The following is a 20,085-nucleotide window of genomic DNA, read 5'->3' as shown; positions in this document are numbered from 1 at the left end:
GATGAAAGTTTGACTCATTGATTCAATAAAGTAGTTTAATTGATTCTTGGGGCTTGGTGTAATAGATTGTTAGCTCCTGTCTCCAGGCAGTGGTTATTATAAGCCTGGCATTTCACTTCGATGATGAGGAAAAACTCCCTTCAGCAACTTGAAAAGCCATTTGGGCTGAGGACAGAGGTGGTACCACTCAGTGTGAAAGTGTTAGAGGAAAGCAATCACGGTTTCCATCAGAGGTAACGTTCTCATTAACGAGCTTGAGATCTTAATGGAATTGTACATCGCATCGCATGTGTTTGAGTGTATGAGTGTGTTTTAAGGATGAAAAGCAAAGCAAACGGATATGAACGCTTTAAAGGTATTCTAGTTATTTAATTTGAAACAGTGATTTTTTTGTTTCAAAGCAGCTTCTCAAACCAAGAGAATAAAGCCTGTGATACTTTCTCATCCATCCTGGCTCTTAATTACAGGCAGTTGAGCACTTTATTGTGTGCCCCTTTCTCTGAGGGGGTATTGGTGTTGAGAATGCTAATTCTGTCTTCCCAGGGAGGTTACAAAACCACTGAAAGAATATACACACACAGAGAGAGACAAACTGCATGGCACTACATGGCTGAAGTCCCATAACAACATATAAATGCATTTAGACTAAAAGAGTACCAGTTTTTGACTTCTTCTTCCATTTTCATTTGCTATATCTTAAACACATGTTCAGATTTGCATCTGGCTATTGCATGACGGCCGCATTTTAGGGATGGGAGAGTGGGGACAGAGAAAAGTTGAGGTCTTACTGCAACAGTGCAGGGGAGACACAACAGGGGCTGAGATGAGGTAGGCCAGTTAGAGCAGGCATGGAGAAGAGGGGACAGATTCGAGACCTGCTTAGGAAGCCAAATATGTGGGATTTGATTAGTAAGAAGATGAAGTCAGGGGTAATTGCGAGAGTTAATTTGAAGCCAGGAAATTTAGATTTGAATTTTAGTGGCTTCTTAGTTGTGTGATTTGGGCCACTTGGGGATTTGTTTAAATGGTCTTTGGTTTTGTTTCACCATTCCCAAAATTGAGGATACTGATACCTGCTGCGTAAAGTTGTATAGATTAAATTGAATATATAACAATGCTTTGTCACTTCTAAAGCACTACATAAAATTTAGACATTATTTACTTCATTAAAAATAGTATATCTCAAGGGGGTACTGATAAGATGTTTATAGATCCACGTACAAAAAAGATCAAATAATGACATCTGTATCTTTTTTTCCTTGGTGTAAGAGGGTATCTAAAAGGAGACATCGATGAGGTATCTTCTGCATCATAGAACTTGTTTCCATGTTTGCCAAAAAAGACACTAGGGGGAAAAGAGAAAGAAAAGCTAGAATGTAACCCATTTCTTAAGGCCTAGCTCACATTGTAGACCCTTAATGTATTTGGTGGTAAAGTCCCATTCTTTCCCTTTGCCTTGTTTTCCCCATCTGCAAACTTAGAGTATGGGCCAAGGTCTGATTTTTACCATCAGGTAGTAACCACTTCTTAACTCCCACCATTTGTATTAGTCCTCTTCAAGAAGAGCTATTGAAGTAGTTTCAGCCCTTGCCAAACTCATGGAAAGGATAACCTTCCAGTTGGAGGAAGTAACTCTCATTTTCCTGCACCTTCATCAGGAAATAATGAATGGTATAATTTTTTCCTTGCCCTTCTTCCCCAAAGGACAATCAGTCTTGTAGATCAGAGGCTGATTTGTGCTAAGTCCACGATTAGATATTGTTATTTTCTTTTTTAAAAAGTATTTATTTATTTATTTTCTTATTTGAGAGAGAGACAGAGATAGGGGCAGAGAGAGAAAATCTTAAGCAGGTTCCACGCCCAGCGTGAGCCCAACACTAGACTAGGTTCAGTCTCACGACTGAGATCGTGGCCTGAGCCGAAATCAAGAGTTGGATGCTTACGCAACTGAGCCACCCAGGTGCCCCAGATACTGTTATTTTTTCCATAGTGTGGCCTCCTTGTTTTCCTCCATAGTAAAAGCTTTTCTCTCTACTCTCCATTGAGTCTTCCTGTTCCTTAAGACCCCCTCAAATATTAGCTTCTCTGAAATACTCCCTCTTCCTCAGGGTTTGCTGGTTTTTGATTGTTGAAGACTATAGTAGTGTATTTAGTGACTAACCCAAACTGATGTTGCTAAGACATGTATTCCTTTTTATTTCACTGAAATCTCTGTTCTTTGTTGTTGTTTGTTTAACGTGTATTCATTTTTGAGAGACAGAGCGTGAGTGGGGGAGGGGCAGAGAGAGCGGGAGACACAGAATCCGAAGCGGGCTCCGGGCTCCGAGCCGTCAGCGCAGAGCCCGACGCGGGGCTCGAACTCACGGACCATGAGATCATGACCTGAGCCAAAGTCGGACGCTCAACCGACTGAGCCACCCAGGCGCCCCTGAAATCTCTGTTCTTTAACTTGTGTTCAGGTAGTGTTCTGACAGAGATGTCCTTGACCTTCAGGAGCTCAGACAAACACACAAATGGCACCTCTCTCCATCACTGCAGATTAGCTCTGCCAGGGCACTCCTTCAACCCTTAGGCTTACACTGAGTCTAGGAACCAGTCCCAGATGAAACCTTCGGGTATTCTTAGGTCTTTTCTAAGTGTAAATCTTGGCCTTGGACATGGACGTGCCTGTCTAAATTACCACAGATGCACAGCTGCCTTTGAATATCCTAGTTTCACAGAGAAACTCTCCTCAGGTTTTATTGCCGTGCCTTAGGTGGTCTATTGTATGTTTCAATTATGGCGTTTTGCTCCTAGTTTCTGGGAGTTGCTGGGCCAACCTGAAGTGTTTTTGAGCAAATTCTTGACACTTTTCTAGCTTGAGTCCAAAGTTAGAACAGAGATGAATTCCTTGTGTTTAGTCTTTCGGGAAGCCCCAAAGAGGTTAGAACAGACATACACAGTAGTTTTGGGGGAAAGTCTGTTCTGTTTCCCCCAGACCCAGGGACCATGGTCCCACATTGGGGTTGCAGGTTGTTACTGCTTGGCAAGCAAGACCACCGGTAGCACAGAGGGGAGGAGATGGGACAAGGGCAAGTAAAACACCACAAAACTTTCCAATCATTTGTAAGTTGCCTTTTTCTTGAGTCCGTGTTTGCTCGGTTGCTTTAAACTTTTGACTATTTTCCAGGATTCTGACATAGTTGGTTCTGACAGTTTCTGCTTGGTTTTTAATGCTTCTTCAGGGGCAGGGGTAGATGTAACCCTGGAGCTGCCTACTCCATCATTTTGCTGATGTCATTCATCTATACTATCTTTTATATTTACATAATTACCTTAACTGGTGCGTGTGTGTGTGTGTTCTTGAATTATTGTCTCAGCTTACTTACTTTCAGCCTGAAAAACTTACTTTCATATTTCTTGTAAGGCAGGTCTGCTAGCAGCAAATTCTCTCAGTTTTTTTTTTCATGTGGAATGTCTTTATTTCCTCTTCATTTTTTAAATATAGTTTTGCTGGATATAGGATTCTTGGTTGACAGGTGGTGTTTCTTTTTTGAGCATTTGGAATATATTATCATACTGCTTTCTGGCCTCCAATGTTTCTGATGAGAAGTCAGCTATTTATCTTATTGGGGCTCCCTTCTAACTGATGAGCCATTTTTCTCTTACTGCTTTCAAGATTTCCTCCTTTTCTTTGTCTTTCAGCCCTTTTACGATTGTGTGTATGTTTTGGGGTCTCTGCTTTTATTGTATTTGGAGATCACTGAGATTAACATTTTTCAAGAAATGGGGCAAGTTTTGAGCCATTATTTCTTCAAACTTCTTTTTTTTCTCTTTTCGCTCCTCTGTCACTCCCATGACGCATACGTTGGGGCCCTCAGTGGTATCCCGCATTTCCGTGAGGCTCTCTTCATATTTCTTCTTCTTCTCTCTGTTTTACAGATTGCATAATCCCTATTTTTTTAACAACATACTTCTTTTTTTAATTTTTTAAATGTTCTTATTTTTGAGAGACAGAGTATGAGTGGGGGAGGGGCAGAGAGAGAGAGAGACAGAGAGACAGAGAGACAGAATTTGAAGCAGGCTCCAGGCTCTGAGCTGTCAGAGCTACAAATACACAAATTATTTCTTCTGCCAGTTTACATCTCCTGTTCAGCCCCTCTGGTGAAACTTTCACTTCAGGTACCGTACGTTTCAGCACCAGCATTTTCGTTTGGTGCTCTTTTATATTTCTCCTTCTTTATAGACATTGTGTATGTAACTAGACATTGTCATAACCCCCTTTATTAAGCGCGGTTTCCTTTACTTCTTTGGACACACTTTTAATGACTACTTTGAAGTCTTTGTCTGTTACTGTATGACATCTGTTTCATCTCATAGGTTGTTTCCTGTTGTCTGATCTTCCCCTCTTATTTGTGTCAGGCCTTCCTGTTTCCTAAATTATTATGGAAGCTGGACATTTTAGATAATATATTGAAGCAACTGTGGATACTGCCCCCACTTTCCCCTTTGGGCTTGTTGTTTTCTCATTTATTTGTTTGCTGACTGGCTGAATTACTTCAGTAAAGTCTGTTTGCCTCTGTCATTGCTCCCTAGAAGGTACAGCCTAGGCATGCACATAGTCACTGTGGGATGACAGTGCTTTCAGTAGGGCTCTATTTGACTGTCTCTTTCCCTGACTATGTGCAGATGATGATAAGCTCCATTAACTGCAGGCTCATTACTATATTGCTTTAATTTTTAAAATTAAAAAAAGCGACCCCACTCTACTTCTTTACACAACACAGTAAAATCTTGGTTCACAAGCATACTTTGCTCCGGACACATGCGTGTAATCCAAAGCACTTGTGTATCAAGGCGAATTTCCAGGACCATTGTCTCAGTTGTGATCACGTGACGTTCGGCATCTCGTACTACTCGTATTCCAAGACATCGCCCGTTTATCAAGTTAAAATGCATTAGAAATGTGTGCTTGTCTTGCGGAACACTCGCAGAACAAGTTACTTGCAATCCAAGGTTTTATCGTACTCTTAAGTCCTGGGGAAAGAAGGTAGAAAGAGGTTGCTGAAACCATAGTGGCATTGGCTCTCAGAGGAGTCAAGACACAGACTTAAAACCTTGGGGATTATTAGCAGGTATGGCTTTAGCAGAGTGACAGTTGAGTGGTGGTAAGAGTTGTGGTGATGCTGGTGGTAAGGAATGGATGGTGAGGTTAGAATTGTAGAAAATATGAATGTAAAGGGATAAAAATGGTTAATAAACCAAGTCCTTTAGTGTTTCCCTCCTCCCACTTGCCAAAGAGAATTCTAGCTTGGCATGTGTCAGTCTCTTCTTTTCCTGCACCCCGGAAAGACGGCTCTACCTGACCAGATCCACTCTTGGAGTCTTGTGACATAGAATAAATAAAGAGCAATGGGGGAGAGGGGTGCCTGGCTGGTCAATCGGTAGAGCATGCGACTCTTGATCTTGGGGCCATGAGTTCAAGCCCCATGTTGGTTGTAGAGCTTACTTTTAAAACAAAGTAAAAGGGGAGAGCAGGAGACATTGATAAGAGACATTGATAAGAGGTATCTAGAGTAGAGAACTGGAGGAGTCTTTCAGGGATTATGAAGAGAACAGCTATGGCTTATGAAGGAAGTGGATGAAAGAGAAATGAGACATATTGAAGAAGTGTTGATCTGGCTTATGAATCCCTATTCATAGGTATGCTGGTTATTCTCCACTTGTCCCTGTGGAGTCATTCCCTACCCTTCTCTGCTCTACTTTATACCCCGAGAGGCCCTAGGTACTGCACCTCCTGGGTCTCTAGCTGGGGCTAAGGTCAGATTCAGTCAGTGGGAGGCACTGGCATGAGATCAGCAGATGGAAAAAGAGAGCAGTGGGGTAGGGTTTTCATTCCCCATTCTTTCGTGGCTATGGCTCTCGCTGAGTTCTAGTAACACCACTTCCCTCCCCTGGTTCCTTCAGTCCTAAGCATGGTAGCAGCTTCCCTCTGTCCTTAAGTCCCCCAGGCACTTTATCATCTTTGTTGGTTTCTCATAACCTGCCTACCCCTTTGTAAAAATGACCCCTATATCAAACCTTCCTCACTTATACCCTTTGAGTGTGCCATTTATGTCCTGCTGGAACTCCGAGTGATACAGCAGTGTTTAAGAAATCCAAGTAAAAACTCGGCTCATTTTGAAATTGCTCTTGATTGTGTAGGCTGTTTTTGGCTGGGATCCAATTCCAGGAATAAACACAGGATAACAACATTGTACGTGTCTTACAATATAGGATAATTGTAGTCTCTTATGTAAAGTTCTAGAATTCTAATGAGGAAGGGGGCATGAGAAAATGAATTATGTTTCTGGCAGGGTTTTGAGGTAATACTGGATAAATTTAGAAGGGAAATAGATTCCATACTTACTGCTCTATCTGTGGGCTTCATGATTTTAGACATGTAATTTGATTTCCTAATGGCTCTGACTCGCCTTAATGAAGTCAGCTAATGCTTTCCTTTAATTTTAATGGAAACTAATTTTATTTCCTTCTTGCCTTTCTAAATTCTAATTTCTCCTCTATCACCAAAAGAGCTGTAGCTGACACATGGAGACTTCCCGGGCCCCTAGAATCAGTATTTAATAGGCTTAACAATAGTATGTAGCTACAGAATGCAACACTTACTACAAGGGATGCTGGTATACATAAAAACTTTGTGGAAATGTTTGATTCCAGCCAATTCAGGAACCACACTCAAAGTTTCAGCTCATTGGGTAACTTATTCAGCTGTTCTTAGCGATTGGCGATGAACACAGGTTGACCAATGAGACGGCAGTTGAACTAATCAGAAGAGTCGTGTCCAGTTCATGCTTGCTTTCCTTGGCTCTTCATAAATCATCACTTCTTTCCATTTTTGTACAGGTCTTTCTGCCTGTGCTCAATAGGTACCTTCATGAGGAGTTGCATATGGAGAAAAGCCATTCTAAAATGCACTATTGAAAAAAATCTTGGTGTGAATCTTTTTGTAAAGGAATGGGTTCTAATTTATCTTCACGTGACTTCAACGTAGGAACTTCCAATTTGACATGGAAACTCTGCCACATTTGTAACACGTTTGCTCTTCCCCAGAATTTCTTAAAGCAGAGCCTTTTTAAGGGAATGATTTGACTCTAACAAGCATTTGTAACTTTCAGTTATTTTCTGAACTAAATCCTGTGTAATGTCTGGGCTTTGGGCCACTGATCCATTAGGCCCATCTGAGAGCAAACTTTGTGGCTGATTCTAGACAAGGTAAGTGGGGCGGCCTGCTTGGTAACACCACTGCCTGCATCCTTCCTTCTCGGTCTTCCTCTTCCCCATTCTCAAAAAGGGCTACCCAGAAAGATTTTTTAGCTCCTCTCTCCAATTCCTCGATTTCTCTGATCAGTCAGTATGAGTTCTTCATGAGTGGGGGTCTTTATCAAGCATTTGGGGCAAAGCTGAAGGGCTCCTGAGTCTCCCACGGTGTACCCTACCCTGACAAGCCCATACCCTACCAAGCCCACCTGGCTGATGTCTTCAGAGTGAAGATGTGCAGAACAGACTAAGGAGCCTTGAGAAGTCATTAAATTTTCCCTCCTGCCTCTTGTAATAGCATTTTAAATGTTCCGGTTTAAGGAACTGTTCATTTTAACTTCCCTTCTAGATGCTCCAGGTGGTTAAAGGAGAGCCTTTCAGAGCCACAAGGCAGCAATGGTTTACCTTTAGCTATGGTTTGGAGAAAAGAAGTGTTATGATTAGTCGCCCTTCACTTTTTTGGCCTTCCTAGGCCCATGTCTGTGTCTCAAGGCCGACTTAAGACCTTGTACTCCAGGAAGCCAAGAAAAAAGGAGGGCAAAGTGTAGAGGAGGTGAATAACCATTTATTGAGCACCCATTAAGTGCCAGGCCTTTGTGCTAGGGGCTTTGTAGACAGCATTTTAGTTAATCCTAATTAAACCTTCATAAATGGGTGCTAGTGTCAGTCCCATTTAACAAATGAGAGAACTGAGACCATGTTGACTGAAGTCACAGCATACACATTCAGTGGCAGATCTGGGATCTGAACCCTGGCTTCGTTGGCTCCAAAATCTGTGCACCGTCCACCATACCACGGATACCGCCCACTTGGTAAGACCCCCACCTCTCCGAGTTTCCTGTACATTTTCAGCCAGGTCTTTATGGCTGGACAATGTCTGACAGAACTGTATGAAACGAAAAAAGATACTTGGTGGTCACAACCCATCTCTCTGCCTATTGGTAAGACTGCACCTGCGCTATGAGATGACACGCAGGGATCGTGAACTTCCAAGATCCTCCCATACTTGCTTAGAGGAATGAACTTGACCTTCTATTTTAGAATCAGAATCTTCGCATTTACCGCTACTTTTCCCACACTCGCAGCCTCTCTCACCCCCAGCCCTCAGATTGAACGGGTGGGTGACTTGATGTGGGCACTGTTCATTGTGCTTCTCTTCCTTGTCCAATAACCACGAGCTGGACTGGGAAGGTGGCAGGAAACGAGCTACGGCTGTGTGACCAGAGACACTAGATGCTTCCACATCTCAAGGAGCCATGTAGGACGAGGGTCTTACCCTGCTAACTATCTTGTACTGCTCTTGCTCCAGCTGACCCACCTGCTTACTATAGGTGCTGCTCAGGGGAACCCACCCAGCATGCCCTGCTGTGATTTGAAGTTTTTTAGACTTTTATCTGTTTGGCTTTCGAAGTAGCTAGAACTCCTGGGGTCTCCAGGCTTTGGTGGAGATGAGCAGCCGTGAGAGAACTCCCTTCAACCGGCACTAGAGGAAGACGGAGGTGATGAGGAGAGGCTTAATGGGCTCCTGCTGGGACTCCTAAACCATCTGCTATTTATCAGTTCTTTTAGCTTGTATGTACTCCTTCCTCAAGTCTTCCCTGGCTTATTAGCTGTGCCAGCTCTTAAATAGCTGGCAGCATTGGGCTGTCTAAGGTAAATAAACTAGGGAAGCTTTGCTTCACGGGAACACCCCCGACCTCTCTCCGGTGACGCTCTGGAAGAGGGCCTCCTTTCCATGAGCAGTGTATCTCAGGCAAAACCATAGAGGAAACTCTATCTTTCAAAAACCACCTTAAAAAGTACTCTAGCCTAGGGGCGCCTGGGTGGCTCAGCCTGTTAAGCATCCGACCTGGACCTCAGCTCAGGTCATGGTCTTACAGTTCGTGGGCTCGAGCCCTGCGTTGGGCTCTGTACTGGCAGCTCAGATCCTGGACCCTGCTTCAGATTCTCTCTCTCTCTCTCTCTCTCTCTCTGCCCCTCCCCCACTCATGTGCGCTCTCTCTCTCTCTCTCTCTCAAAAGTAGATAAGCATTAAAAAACTACCCCAAACATCTGGGTGACTAGAGCAGATACCAACAATAGATCGGGCTGTGTAGGAATGTCCTTAGCTGAATGTTAGCCCCGTCAGGGGTGATTATTTTACTGCTGGGGATGTAAGACCAAGAGAAGACTGAAGACATATTTTAGCAGGTATCTGGTTAACACTTTGCTTTCCAGTAGCAGGCAAACACTTGAATTTTCATTTGTCTCAAGGCTTCCGTGGGTGTGAACAGACACTTAACAAAACGCGGAGCTCTTGGCATCCCGTCTGAATGCCCTTCTCCCTTGTCACTCCCTTAGCCCCTTGAGATGCTGTAAACTGGCCGCTGATCCCATGCAACATCCTCGGTCCCCTGGTTGGTTGGTTGGTTGGTTTTCTATAAAGTCCTCAGCTGGTGTTTACGACTGTGCTGCTGGGGACTGGTATGTTTATCCAAGTGTCACCGGGAAAGGTTTACGTGTCGTTCAGTCTGTTCTCCTGCCACCATCCTTCAAATTCCATGTGACAGTGCTTTGTCACTTCCCCTCAGAGTTCCCCGTAGCATTCAGAGAGCGCCTCCCCCCAGATCCCCGAGAAGAAAAAAAAAAAGAGATACTTGACGTTTCCTGTCCTTCGCCCCTTGCTTCATCTGACACCCAATCCCTTTTTTCCTGGCTTCCCGCGGCTAAAAACAGGGAATTGCCGGGCCATGGACGTCACCAGGCAAGTCTCTGATTCCGCCAGAAGTTTCTTGCCTTTCTCCACCCCTCAAAGACTGCTCCCTGACTTTGCACTCTAATTGGTCAAAGCAAACCAAGATGCAATTTGAATGAAGGGAGGAGAAACCAGGTCTAAGGGAAACACAGGAGCAGTGTCGGGGGTGGGAAAAAGGCAGGTGGCTAGGAAAGTGGGGCTTCTCTCTTATTCTGGAAGTCCGGCTGTGATTAGTGTTGAAAACGTAGAGATCTCTGCGACAGGGATTTGTGATGCTTAGGTTTTTGCCTGTGTCCGGCCCCAGTGCTTTATCACCGTGAGAGGTTGTCAGAGCTCTGCTCCTTTGTATCATTCATAATACACTCTGTCAGCTGTGAGGTCTTGAAGAGCCACATAACATCATTCTCTAACCTTGAGTCACCGATATTGAGCCCCCCCCCGAAACAAAAACAAGATGCCTCATTAATAAACCTTCTTCATACGGATAGTTGTTTTCCTAGTCCATTTTATCAATTTTTTTTTTATTTATTTTTGGGACAGAGAGAGACAGAGCATGAACGGGGGAGGGGCAGAGAGAGAGGGAGACACAGAATCGGAAACAGGCTCCAGGCTCCGAGCCATCAGCCCAGAGCCTGACGCGGGGCTCGAACTCACGGACTGCGAGATCGTGACCTGGCTGAAGTCGGACGCTTAACCGACTGCGCCACCCAGGCGCCCCCCTAGTCCATTTTAAAAATTTTTTTTTTCAACGTTTGTTTATTTTTGGGACAGAGAGAGACAGAGCATGAACGGGGGAGGGGCAGAGAGAGAGAGGGAGACGCAGAATCAGAAACAGGCTCCAGGCTCTGAGCCATCAGCCGAGAGCCTGACGCGGGGCTCGAACTCCCGGACCGCGAGATCGTGACCTGGCTGAAGTCGGACGCTTAACCGACTGCGCCACCCAGGCGCCCCCCCCCCCTAGTCCATTTTAAAAGGCATTAACAGCAGATGTAGTTCAGGAAACATTAACCATCACCACTTTAATAATAACACGAATAGGGGACACCTGGGTGGCTCAGTTGGTTAAGCGTGTGACTCTTGATTTCAGCTCAGGTCATGATCTCATGAGCCCCACATTGGGCTCTGCACTGGGCCAGGAGTCTGCTTAAGATTCTCTGTCGTGCTCTCTCTCTCTCTCTCTCTCTCTCTCAAAAAGAAAGATAAAGAATATGAGTAGGACACAAGATATTATAATTCAAAACCTTAATATAAGGAACTACCTAGCTTGAGACTTCTCTTGGTGTTTACCATGGGCCTATATTGATCCATTGCTGGGGGATTAAAGTAAATAGGCAAAAAAAGGAATGTTATAGGAAGAGGCCAATAGGGAGTCAAGACTCCAACCTCAGCAGATCCATGACCTAGCATTATCTAGTAATGATTAACAAACATCTGTAGTCGGAAAGGAGACCTTTATTTGTATCATTGAAAAGCATTGTTAGAAGGGCTGACAATTTTGTCCCTTGCTCCTTTCCCACATCCCCAGATAATTTAATGCTGTAGCTGTAACTGCTTCGCATCATCCCCTTTTTGAACTAGATATGCTGCTCAGTCGTTCAACATTCAGTATGTCATGCATTGGTCACCTGTACCTTCTGTCTAGATCGGAATAGGTTTTGTGATGAGCGTTCCAGTCACTTCAAATACTCTCCCTCTTCTAACACCCTCCTAGTTCCATATCTAGGTAAGAAAATGAACTTGGTGGCGATTTAGTGGCAGGGTCAAAATCGGAGCTCGGATCTCCTGATTCCCAGACAAGCAGTCTTCCCAGTGTCCAATGCTCCTCACCACAGGGGCTCCAAGAAGGAAGACAAAGCACTCTGTCTTCCCCGCGAGGGGCCTACTTGCCACTTGCTGACAGCTACCGGAGTGAGGTCTCTTAAAAACGAGCTTCACGATAGCTGGCAAAATGGCGAAACAAACATCACACAGTTGTCTTTATGATGCCTGTGCTCTTGACTTCACCTGTTAGAGCACTAATGAAAATCACCAAAAAGATTAAAATTGATAAGAACAGACGTACGGGCATTAATTAGGCAGCGTGGATGACATAAGACAATGAAGAACCATTTTTTTTTTATTGTAGAAAATCTCTCTTGTGACCGTATGCACAATAAGTTCCCTATTTATCAAAAAATATATTGAAACGACATCATTTTACCAGACGGTAATAGGAAGAATATCGGAGTAGTAGGACGCTAGCAGGAAAATTTCATTTTCTTTTGTACTTGTGTATTTTCCAGGTTCTTTACAATGGCGATGAATCATTCCAGCGCCTAGATAAACATTTGTAATTGCTTTGAGATGAGATAAACATATATCATATACAGGATTGGGAACCACTGAGCTATGTGCCTCATAGAGTGGTTCTCCCACAGAGTGACGATTCTCATTTTTTATGTCGTACAGATGAGGCATATTTATGTACGAATACTTCAACTCTGGAGCTATATAGTTTATGTTTACTATTCCAGCACATACATTGTGTGGCATCCGGCCACCTGTCCTGTTACTTGTGTCTAGGTCATGTGGTTCAAAGAAGTTAGGTCAACTGCATTGGCCTAATATATGTGTACACATATTGACCATTTTTAGGAACTGCCTCGTCAGATAAATGTCCTTACAAGAAACTACTTAATCATTTTATTTTTCATGCATCTATTAAGCTGGCACCGTGGTCCAAATGGAAACCATTTTGCCATGCTTCAGCGTTATCTGGTTTTAATGAGTCTCTGGAGGTCTCTGGATGGATTTTGCTGCCAAACATGATTCAGCCTAACACTACAAGTGAAGCGTTGGACCCAGGGTGTTTTGTCTGCCGATAGATTTCTGCTTGGAGTAGCATCCTATACATTTGGAAGACTTTCAATTGACAAATTCCTAATACTTTACTACAAGACCGCTCAGATGAATGCAGTGTGGTTCTGAAAAGTTGCATATGCTAATCTTCACAGAACTACAAAAATATTTGGTACTACAAAAATATCTTATACCTACCTTTAACAAGTGAATTGATTCACTACGTATTTGATCTCTGCGTAACTGTATTTGTGTACCGTATCGCTATTAAACAGATTTTGTGTGATATTTGTGTGATCGGTGATGGGGGTTGATACTATATAATCTCTGCCTTCAGTTTGCTTACAAAGAGATTGTAGGAGACAAGAAACAGCCCGTCCCCCCAAATGTCTGATAAATGTGTACAGAGGAAATGGACGAGTGCATTTTAGATGGGATTGACAAGAGTAAAAGGGAGCCATTTTTGCACTGTCACCACATAAAAGAACGAAGGAAATCAGTTCAGCTTTTGCAGTGGCCCATGTCGGAAGTGATAAGGGCCCAATCCAGGGTGGTGGATGTGGAAAACGGAGACCTGAGTTCCAGGGCATTATAATGAAAAGCCAACAACTGGCTTAGTGATTAGTTAATAATGGGGAGAAAGCGTGAAAAGTATCAGAGATGGCTTAACTTTCAATCCTGGGTGGCCTGAAGGAGAAAGGGCCTCTCTGGCGGGAATAGGAAAATTAAGAGGCAGATCCTTATGGAGGTAAGGTGATGAGAGGAACTATGTTGAATTTTGTCAGACTGACAGAGAAAGGGCATTCTGTGAGAATAGCGTAACCAGATCTCCATGTGGCATCTTACAAAGCCTTTCCCGGTATCCGATGGCATCAGATGGATAAATTGGGACCAGATGATTGTGTTGATACGTATTGGGTTAAATTATCTTTGTCCTAATTCATAGATCAATATTAACCCATCTGTAATGAGTGTCTATCTTATTCATTTATATTCATGAATTGAGTGAGAATATACTTGACCTGCTTATCCAACCATTAGTAGATACAAAGCCAGAAGGGATAATGCCTTACATTGGAAAATAGATTTTCCTCATCTCGTGAGCCTGGTGATATAAGGTTTTGGATTCTGATTTTTAACAAGATGAAATTTAGCAGTGACACATTTTGATGTTTTTCTTTTGCGTATAAACCAGATGTTGCCAATACAGTCCTACAGTTTTGGGGTGACCCGCCTTATAAAAGCAGGAGACATGTGAAAAAGACTTCCTGTCTTACTCGGAGGGTTCCGTGAGTCAACAGTGTTACGTAGCTATATTAATAGATGTTCAGTTTCTAGAATAGGTGATAGGCCTGCTCCATTTTGCACAGGTTGAAAGCTAATTGAAAAATGGACCCGATTCTCGGTTTGACGTTTTGACGGGTTTATCCTGGGATGTGCTCAGAGAAGAAGTACCAGGATGGCGAACAGACCCAAAACCTCAATATCCTCCAATATTTAAAGGAACTAGAGTTGTTTAATCTCAACAAAGCTCAGAGAGGAAATAGGAAAAATACTGCAGTGGCGTCAGTGGAATTTCTGCTAGTGTCCCCATGGCGTGGTCAGCCTTTCTACTTGGCTGTGTTGTTGCTGTGCAGGATCCAGGGTTAGGCCCTGCCCACTCCCAGACATTCTGGAAGTTGTCCAGCAACCTGTAAAGATTCCCTTTTGGCTCAAGCTAGCTAGAATGGATTCTGTTGTAACTAAAAACTCGCACCGATACAGGTATAGGTCTCAGACCAATGGCTGTTACAAGGGTAGCGATTTCATGAAAGCTGACCAATGATGCAATGGGATATCTCAGGAAGATCATTAGTTATGCTCAGTTATAAGATGGACGATCACTTGGTGGAGGCAAAAACATCAGGGGGGCTTAGAGGAGACAACTTGTAAGTCTCCTGATGACCTGAGATTGCACTGGCATGCGTAGGAAGTATCCGGTTACCTGATCAAAATTATTCTCGCTTTGATGTGAATGCCAGATAGACTCAACCTTCTACTGAGGCTATTTACTTCATATTAACCCCTTTGTGAAATTACAGAGCAAAGGTCTTTGAGGAAAGAGGACTTTCCAGTACTTTCTGTGTACTCTGGGGAGTCCCCCTGACCGCCTCACCCCTCTTCTTCATGGTTTCAGGCAGAGAAGGCTAACACTCAGACGGATATTTCATAATGTATTTGATTGCTCATTGTGTAAAAATGGAAAGGAAATAGGAGACTTAAGACATGAAATATTACAATATATTCGAACTCCTCTGACTCGATGTTATAAAGCCATGGTAATACAGAACCAACACTCTCCTCGAAAGTTTTGTGTTTCTAAACCAGCACGCACTTCTCTTTCCCTAATCTTGTAAAAATCTCACCTCTTCTTTGAGTTCCGTCCCAAATGCCACCTCTCTAAAGGCTTCCCCGAACACCCCAAACTCATCACTTCTTCAGAGGCTTTACATTTGCTATTCCCTCTGACTGCAATGCTCTTCCCTTAGACACGGGCAGAGATAACTCCATCCCTTCATTCAGGTGTCAGTTCAAATGCCACCGTGTAGAAAGAAAGCCCCGGCTACCCTAACTTAAATAGCAATACTAGTCCTCTTCTCTCTCGTTACTCCATTTTATTGTTTTTATTTAACTTCCCACTCTCTGGAAGACTATTGGGCCCTGAAACCACCCTACTTACTTGTTTTCTTATTTAGCGTGAAACTAAATTCCATGAGGGCAGGGGGTTTCTCTTTCTTTTTTCAATTACTGTATTTACAAAACCTAAAATAGTAATTGACCTATAGGAGAACTTAATAAGTTTTTTATATTAAAAACTTGGGTTTTTAAATATATTTAAATATTTATACATTAAAAAGTTGGGCTTTTTATATTGAAAAACATTTTTTAACGTTTATTTATTATTGAGAGACAGAGAGACACAGAGCATGAGTAGGGGAGGGGCCGAGAGAGAGAGAGAGAGACACAGAATCCGAAGCAGGCTCCAGGCTCTGAGCTGTCAGCACAGAGCCCGACGCGGGGCTCGAACTCACAAACCCAAGATCATGACCCAAGCCGAAGTCAGACGCTTAACCAACTGAGCCACCCAGGCGTCCCTTAATAAGTATTTGTGGAAGGAAGGAAGGAAGGAAGGAAGGAAGGAAGGAAGGAAGGAAGGGACATTTTCTCTCAATGGGATGTGATGTCTCCCTTCTCTGAGTCCCCCTTCATTGTGCTTATACGTTTATAGAGGTATTAACAATCTTCCTGTCATGTGACAATAAAGACGATGTCCCACTCATTTTTTTATTTCTTCTGCAACCCCTAGCATATAATACGGGCTCAATATACACATTTGTCAAATTGGGTACGATCAATAATTCCCTCTAAGCTCTTTATCGTATCCTATACATATAGAAGATAAAAAAAATTTCAAGCATGAGGATATATATGTAACTATCTTTAGCTTGACTAGAACTGAAGACAAGGGGATCACATATAATGAGGGAAGGGCGCCTGGGTGGCTCAGTCGGTTGGGCTTCTGATTCTTGGTGGCTGATCGGGTCGTGGTCCCACGGTTCATGGGATTGGGTCCCACGTCAGGCTCTTCACTGGTAGCGTGGAGCCTGCTTGGGATGCTCTCTCTCTTCCCTCTGCCCCTCCCCCACGCACCCTCTCTCTCAAAATAAATAAATAAAACATTAAAAGATACATAATGAGGGATACAAACTACGTAACAAGTAAACAAATAGAACCATATTTTTTTTTGACAGTTCTTATCAAAAGCCAGTGTGATGGTTAATTAGTGTGATGGTTAATTTTATGTGGCAACTGGGGGGATATTTCTGGACGAGATTAACATTTAATTAAATCCACGAACTTTGGGTGAAGCAGATTGCCCTCCGTAATTAGGTGGGCATCATCGAGTCGTTTGATGGTCTGAGTACTACAAAAAGACCGGCCTGCCTGAGCAAGAGGGAATTCTCCAGCAGACTGCCACTGAACCAGAACTGCACCATTGGCTTTCCTGGGTCTCCAGACTGCTGGCCCACACGGCAGATTTAGACTTGCCAGCTTCCATAATCTTGCCGGCCAATTCTTGAAAATAAATCCGCACGTGCAAACGTGTGCATACACAGCAACACCTTATTGGTTCTGTGCCCATTGGTTCTGTTTCTCTGGAGAATCCTTACCAATACAGTGGGCGTTGGATTTATTTGCTCTGCCCATTTTCTTGATGGACAAACTCCGTAACGGAGATTCCAGTTTTTGGTCTCAGAATTTCTCGTTTTCCTGTTAAAATGAGACTGTTGCTGGAGGAGCAAACATCTGCAGCCTTATTAGCCATTCATACTTTTGCAAATGACTTTCAAATCTTCTTTTCCTTAGAACAGGGTTTGACAAGAGAGAGGAGCGAGGGGGAAACGAGGTTGAGAGAGAGTGATTCTCCAAGTCTTGGCAAGCTTCGTTAAATGGACTTTGATGAAATATGGGCTATAACTTGATGTAATCTACAAAAGAGGTTTTAGATATATTGTGCCTTACATCCAAATGCTTAAAACTACTATTTCATCATTGGGACCTAGTCACAGCTAATACTCACACTAATTGACCAAACCATTACCGCTACCGCTTCCCAGAATAATGTAGTCTTTACACCCCAGAGAAAAGCCTAAGGACATCCGGGAAGAAGTCTTAGGTCATTAGAGTGATTGAACATTTATCAGGCTTTCACAGCGTACCCGACTGGCTAGGATGTGCAGGAGACGTATGCTTTACTGGTACACAGCCCTGTTTGAAAGAAGAAGGGCAGCGCTCTGCTAAATCACTCTCTGTTACAGAAGCAAAAGAAAAATTAAGTTCATTTGACTGAATTCTATAACGCTTGTCATTTTGAGGCGGGAATGTCAATTGGGAGGATCAAGGGGAATGCCACGTTTCTGGGCGTCAACACTAATAACATCTCACAGTCTAGAAGCCACAATTAAAATATTCACTTCCTCACTGCTAGAATTAAAACTAGCCTTTCAAGGGTAGGTAGACAATAATCGCCTAAATGTGTTTAGAGTCACCTGAATTTTCATCCACGTTCTCTCCTTACTGGCTGTGAGTACAGAACATGTCCCACAGCCATTTACTTTTCATTATCTGTCCTGCCCCCAGTCTAGACGATGCCTTCATCAAGTCTCATGTGAGCCACTGCCGTCTTCTCCCAACTGGTCTTTCGGCTTCCGCCTTCAACCCTTTAAAGGTCTTCTCCACAAAGCAGCCAGAAATAGCCACTTTAAATTTCAAACCCGATCATGACACTCCCCTGCTAAAAGCCTTCCGTGACTTCCCATTTCACTCGGAGCAAAATCCCAAATGCCCAGATCCTTCTAGCAACCAAGTCCCTTTGACATCTCCCCTCTCCTGTTCTGATGTGCCCCGTTCTCTACATTCGAGCCACACTCATTTTTTTCTTTCTTTTCGAAGTCATTACCACCTTAGAGTTATCGCTTTTCTGATTTCCTGATGAACCCTGTTCTGAAGTCTTATACATGGCTGCTTCTTCCCTCTTAGTCATATCTCAGCTCCAATGTCTTCTGTTCAGAATGGACTTCCTAGATCCCAATCCCAAGCAGCTTCCCCCCATCACTGTCTTTCGCAGAAGCTTTTCCACTGGTTTCATATAACGTATTACTAAGCGCAACTTCTCTTTCTCTTCACTGCTAGAATAAAAGCTCCTTGTGAGGAGCGAGACCAAATCCGTTTGTTTGTTGCTCCACCTCCAAGGTCTTGAAGAGCATCTGGTATATAGTCTGCACTCAGTAAATAATTCCTGAGTAAATGAATAAATAAATGATCTTGGAGAAGTGGTTAAGAGCTTAGGCCCTTAGAATCGGACTGCCAGGAGTCGAATCCTGACGCACGGATCACCGGTCCTGTGCCCTTGCGCAAGGTACTTAACGTTTCCGTGACTTGGCTTTATCATCTTTAAAAGTGGTGATATGAAATGGAAGCTACCATGTAAGGTTGACGCGATGATCCAATGAATTAATATATGTAAAGTACTGAAAACAGTGTCTGTCACATAACACGTGTTATACGAGGGTTTTATCGTTACGATCCTTAACAGTACTCCTGCTGCCGCTACCAACATTATAACCACCTCCGTCGTATGGTTCTGATGGAGATCAAATAAGTTAAAAGAGGTAGAAATAATTCCCAAAGTATAATTATTCTTTACAACATACAGAGCATGATGCGTATTTTAGAGATTGCTACCTGGCTTGATCATTGGGTTCAGGTGTCAACCCTTAAGCCTGTTTACATTTTAAAAGAGGTTGCCAATCAAAACAGGTGAATTACAAGCAGCGAGCGGTGTGTGGCACAAGTAATTCTGGGCAGAAGGACGTACCCATGGTTCCTTATATTATACTACTGATGATGTCTGTGTTATATAAGGCCATTTCTTGATATTGGCCCCGTTTCTTTCTTTGGAACTATGAATTCAGACTGTTATAGAGATGCCGGATATGGAAACATTTTAACCAAGAGATAGCTATTGCACAGTTTTAGGCATCCAAGCATTGTTTTTAAGTATGATTCATGGTAAAGGCTTACATTCATATAAGGGATTATTTACAGACACACAATAACAGGACGATAGAGACAAAGCCTTGTAACTGTTATTCCAGAAAGGGTTATTGTATTGTGACTTACAAAAATGTATTGTATCTTTTGCAGTGGGGGAAATTCTGATTGACTGCAGATAACCTCTCACTGTGGCTAAAATCATTCATGTGACTAAAACCAGAATCTTATCCCCCACCCCCCGTGCAAAGGGCAATTTTCATGAGTCACAGGTTCACGGTACTTTGGCATTTGTGTCATAGCTAAGATCATTTTTTGTGTTTGATGGAAATATAATACATTATGTTGTGTGTTCTTTTCCTACCTAATCATATTTGGGAGTCAGTAGCAATAGATTTGGGGCCAAATGGTCTGTAATGTTATTTTTGTTTATGCATTTCTGTACTTACTCAGCCACTGTGATGTGACTTGAATCTGAGAGGGAAGCTAAAATGTTTAAGCTTTAGTCATTTCTAATTTTTCTTAATATTTTGAGATTCAGCATTTGATTAAAAAAAATGTAGACTCTCAAGTACAAAAGTGGGCGACACCAGGTCCATATTATAATAAAGAACTTTCAAGAA

This window comes from Lynx canadensis, chromosome X (genome assembly GCF_007474595.2).
Source record: "Lynx canadensis isolate LIC74 chromosome X, mLynCan4.pri.v2, whole genome shotgun sequence".
Classification (NCBI taxonomy): Eukaryota; Metazoa; Chordata; class Mammalia; order Carnivora; family Felidae; genus Lynx; species Lynx canadensis.
Note: the sequence above shows the minus strand (reverse complement) of the source record.